Raw genomic sequence first — 5,184 nt, forward strand, 5'->3', positions numbered from 1 at the left:
ACTTTGGACTAGATATAGATCTTTAATTTGTTCGCAATCTTCTGATCCAATCTGAATATGGCTGGAGTTGTGCCGAGCAGACCTGAAATTTTACAGTTTTGCGTGTTCAATTAATTTACATTTTATCGGGAATGTTTTCGTGACTATTGCAAATCGTAACACGCTAACACAAAGATGTTATTATTATAGGAGTAATTGTTACGCGGAACTAATGGTCCCACACCGATGACTTCTTTGAAGTCTTGGTCCTCGCTTCGCGTTGCGTCATCCATATAGCCTATTTAAACAAGGTTGCTGCCAAACCTTGCTCTCACACAGTCATAAGCACCGAGCACCATCTCTACACAAAACAAAGCCACCGCTAGCTTTAAGCCACCATGTTTCGCTGTCATCCTCTTCCCAGCTACCTTCTCCTAGTTACCATCATCCTCGCTACCAGCGGGTGTGGAGCCAGACTATGCCGCCAAGATCAGAGCGCTGCCCTGCTCCGCCTCAAAGCCAGCTTCCACTTCGGCAACTCATCAGCTTTATATTGTGGATGGTTCCGGAGTCCGAGTACTCTTCCGTCATGGAAGGCAGACACCAACTGCTGCACCTGGGAAGGCGTAACATGTGACGGCACGTTGGGCTACGTCACTGCTCTCGACCTCTCTGACCTCTGCATCTCGGGTAACCTCAGGTCACCAGACATCTTTAAACTTACCTCGCTTCGCTTCCTTAGCCTTGCTTGCAACAACTTTGATGCAACTCCGTGGCCACGTCCCGGATTTGAGCAGCTCCCTGATCTCAAGTACCTTGACCTCTCTTATTCTGGCTTGTCTGGTGCTTTGCCCATCGAGAACGGCCAACTTTCCAATTTAGTCACGTTGAACCTCTCTGGCCTTCATCTAAAAGATTTGAACCTTGAGACTTTGATTGACAGCCTTGGCAGTCTCCAAACACTGTATCTTGATGAAGCCTACATTTCGGTCAATCCAACCGATTTGGTGCCTGCCTCTTCTGCCAATAAAACGTCAAGTCTCAAAGAGCTGAGAATGCTGGCGGTGTACAATCACTGGTGGCCATTTTGATACTTTTCTTACTAATCTCCTATTTCGTTCCAAGCTTGCCAATTTAGTCATGCTAGGATCTCTCGGACTTTGATCTTAAAAATTTGAGCCTTTATTCCTTGATTGGCAGCCTTGATAAGCTCCAAAATCTATATCTTGCAAATGTAAACATTTCGGCCAGTCCAATAGATTTGGCCTATGCCTCTTCTACCAATACCACATCAGGTCTCAAAGAGCTTCGCATGTGGGGGTGCACAATCACTAGCGGACAGTTTGATACTTTTCTGTTTGATTCCAAGCTTGCCAATTTAGTCATGCTACGTCTCTCGGACTTTGATCTTAAAAATTTGAGCCTTTATTCCTTGATTGGCAGCCTTGATAAGCTCCAAAATCTATATCTTGCAAATGTAAAGATTTCGGCCAGTCCTACTAGATCTGGCCCTATGCCTCTTCTACCAATACCACAGTCAGGTCTCAAAGAGCTAAGCATGTGGAGGTGCACAATCACTAGCGGACAGTTTGATACTTTTCTGCTTGATTCCAAACTTGCCAATTTAGTCATGCTAGGTCTCTCGGGACTTTGATTTTAAAAATTTGAGCCTTTATTCCTTGATTGGCAGCCTTGATAAGCTCCAAAATCTATATCTTGAAAATGTAAACATTTCTGCCAGTCCTACCAATCTGCCACTTGCCTCATCTACCAATACCACAGTCAGGTCTCAAAGAGCTAAGCATGTGGGGGTGCACAATCACTAGCGGCCACTTTGATACTGTTCTCACTAAGCACCCATTTCTTTCCAACTTAATCATGCTAGATCTCTCAGTCCTTAACCTTAAAAATTTGAGCTTATATGCCTTGATTAACAACCTTAACAGTCTACAGAAGTTGTATCTTGATGCTGTCAACATTTCAGTAAGTCCGATCATGTCGGTACATTCTTCTTCTACCAATACAACACCAGGTCTGCAAGAGCTACGAATGACAGATTGTGGGCTGACTGGGACATTCCCTTCATGGATATTTCATATCAAAAGCTTGACAACTGCTAGATGTATCACAGAATGAGAATCTATGTGGAGAGTTGCCTGAGTTCGCAGAGGGTAGCTCTTTGCAAGTAATTGAGGCTTAGTGGAACCAAGCTTTCTGGAAAAATACCAGAGTCTACCGGTAACCTCCAAAGTTTGACTATGTTGGACCTTTCTGATTGCCAATTCAATGGCACCATCCCACAATTTGCTCAGTGGCCGATGATTGAATCAATTGACTTGTCAGGTAACAACTTAATTGGTTCATTACCTTCAGATGGATACCATGCTCTACGCAACCTAACAAGTGTTGATCTTAGTAACAACTCGATAAGTGGAGTGATACCTGCATCTTTGTTTTCTCACCCATCTTTGGTGTCTTTAGATCTCTCGCAAAACAATTTCACTGGAAATTTTCTTTTGTACCCCAATATATCTTCTAATTTGGCATGGATTGATCTTAGTAGTAACAAACTGCAAGGACCAATCCCAAAATTACTGTCGGAGCTTGTAGGAACATATTACTTGGATCTGTCGTCAAACAATTTCACTGGAACTGTGGATCTAAGCTTCATAAAGAATCGCAAGGAGCTCGATTATCTATCGCTATCCTATAATAAGTTGTTTGTAGTAGAGGAAGATAGCAATCATTCCTACCTAGAATATCCATTTATTAGGGAGTTGGGATTGGCATCATGTAACCTATCTTCCGTGCCAAAATTCTTGATGCACCAGAGGGGTATTTATGATTTGGACCTCTCAAACAACAATATTGGTGGACACGTACCTGATTGGATATGGGGAATTGGAGAATTCTCTTTTAGTCTGAACCTGTCTCATAATCTATTTACCAGCGTTGATACAAATTTATCAAGTGTATCAGTATATTGGTTTGATCTAGATCTCCATTCCAACAAGATTGAGGGACCTCTCCCACTACCGCCAATGGGAACTTACCGATTGGACTACTCCAATAACCGTTTCAATTCTTCTATCATACCTGAGTTTTGGTCACGCATTAGGTCAGCCGATTCCCTATCATTGGCAAACAATAGCCTCATTGGAGAAGTTCCCCATTTGATCTGCAATGCAACTAATATGGAAGTTCTAGACCTTTCTTTTAACAGATTCAGTGGATTAATACCACCTTGTTTGTTGAAAGATAATGATCGTCTTGAGATACTGAACTTAAGGAACAATAATTTCCATGGATCCTTGCCTCAGGACATCAGCGACCAATGTGCACTTCAAGTAATAGATCTCAATAGCAACAAGTTGGAGGGAAATTTACCCATGCCTCTGATCAACTGTCACATGCTACAAGTTCTAGACCTCGGAAACAACCTGATAGTTGATACCTATCCAGAGTGGCTGGGAGTTCTTCCTTTGTTGAAAGTGCTTGTTCTGAAGTCGAACCGTTTCCATGGTCCCATTGATTACGCCGATGGGATGAACAAACAAATGCATTCCTTCTTCCCAGAGCTACAAGTTATGGACCTTTCTTCAAATTCATTTAACGGTAGCATTACTGCACGATTCCTAGAGCAGTTCAAAGCTATGATGACGGTTTCTTCAGGAGCTCTGAGCATGTATGTTGGAATTATCAAATCAGCAGCAGCATCTCCAAGTTATTACAGGGAATCAATCACGGTGACGATCAAAGGGCAAGAAACAACTCTTGTACAGATACTTTCAGTCTTCATGTCACTCGATCTCTCCAACAACGACTTCCAGGGTATCATCCCCAACGAGATCGGCGACCTGAAGTTCCTCAAGGGGCTCAACCTGTCCAGGAACTCTTTTACCGGCAGGATCCCTCCTCGGATCGCAAACATGCTGCAGCTGGAGTCACTTGATCTCTCCAGTAACCAGCTCTCCGGGGAGATCCCTCCAGCAATGGCACTGATGTCATTCCTCGAGGTGCTCAACCTTTCCTACAATCATCTGTCGGGGATGATACCACAGTCCAGCCAGTTCTCGACGTTTCCAGAAGCATCATTTCTCGGGAACGACGGGCTGTGCGGGAAGCCGCTGCCACGCATGTGTGACACGAACCACACACCATCTTCTGCTGCCGCTACATCGGGCTCATCTAAAGAGTTGAACTGGGAATTTTTGTCGGTTGAGGCAGGGGTTGTTTCCGGCTTGGTCATCGTGTTTACGACCACGCTGCTGTGGGGCAGCGGGAGGAGGTGGCTATACTGGCAGGTGGACAAGTTTCTGCTAGATGTTCTGCGGCCATGGATCCGCAGCCTGTTAGAAGTAAAGTTTGTAATGTGTAAACATGCATGACACATACGTAATCTGCTAACATGGAAACCTGTCATGGCGCTAGGATTGGGGTTGATTGTTAGTTGCCTTGTAAATAGGATCTGCTAGGATCCCACCTGCGCCTAGAAGGTTCCATGGGCGCACATATGTACTACCATGGATGGGGCTGTTCCATCCACTGATTCAACACGCAACATCGTCGGAAGTCCCCGACGTTCAACTACGCAAGTTCTGCCCTCTGTTATTTTTCATGGTAATCAGAGCCAATTCCACCTAGAAACACCTCGCCGCAATGTCGTCCTCTTCAGCCCTCCCGCCCAACCCTCTCTTGGCCACGGCCATCACCGAAAAACTCACCAAGGACCAACTACCCCATCTGGGAGGCTCAGGTCCTCTCGACTATCAAAGGTGCTCGCGTTTATGGGCACCTTACTGGATCCATGGTGGCGCCAGAGAAGAAGATTGCGGACAAGGAAGGCAAGCAGGTCCTGAATCCGGCGTTCGAGGAGTGGGAGGCCCGGGATTAGCAGACTCTCAGCTTCCTCTTCGCCAGCGTTTCCAGGGACATCCTTAGCCACATCGCCAAGTCCAAGACGGCACAGGCTGCATGGGCAAAGATTGAGGCGATGTTCGCCTCACAGACCCGTGCTCGCGCAGTGAATCTACGCATCGCTCTCGCCAATACCAAGAAAGGTAATCTCTCCGCTACTGAATATTTCACTAAGATGGAAGGTTTCAGTGATGAGATGGCGGCGGCGGGGCTGATCTATCACCGACGACTGAGCTGGTTGAGTACATTCTCACCGGATTGCCAGCAGGAGTATGAGTCAGCTGGTTA

General features: G+C 45.6%; 1 pseudogene; it reads left to right on the forward strand.

The window, feature by feature from the left end:
* The first annotated feature begins 330 nt into the window (after window positions 1–330).
* LOC136501666 (receptor like protein 22-like) lies at window positions 331–4,569 on the forward strand (annotated as a pseudogene).
* The last annotated feature ends 615 nt before the right edge of the window (window positions 4,570–5,184 follow it).

The sequence above is a fragment of the Miscanthus floridulus genome, chromosome 13 (genome assembly GCF_019320115.1).
Source record: "Miscanthus floridulus cultivar M001 chromosome 13, ASM1932011v1, whole genome shotgun sequence".
Lineage (NCBI taxonomy): Eukaryota > Viridiplantae > Streptophyta > Magnoliopsida > Poales > Poaceae > Miscanthus > Miscanthus floridulus.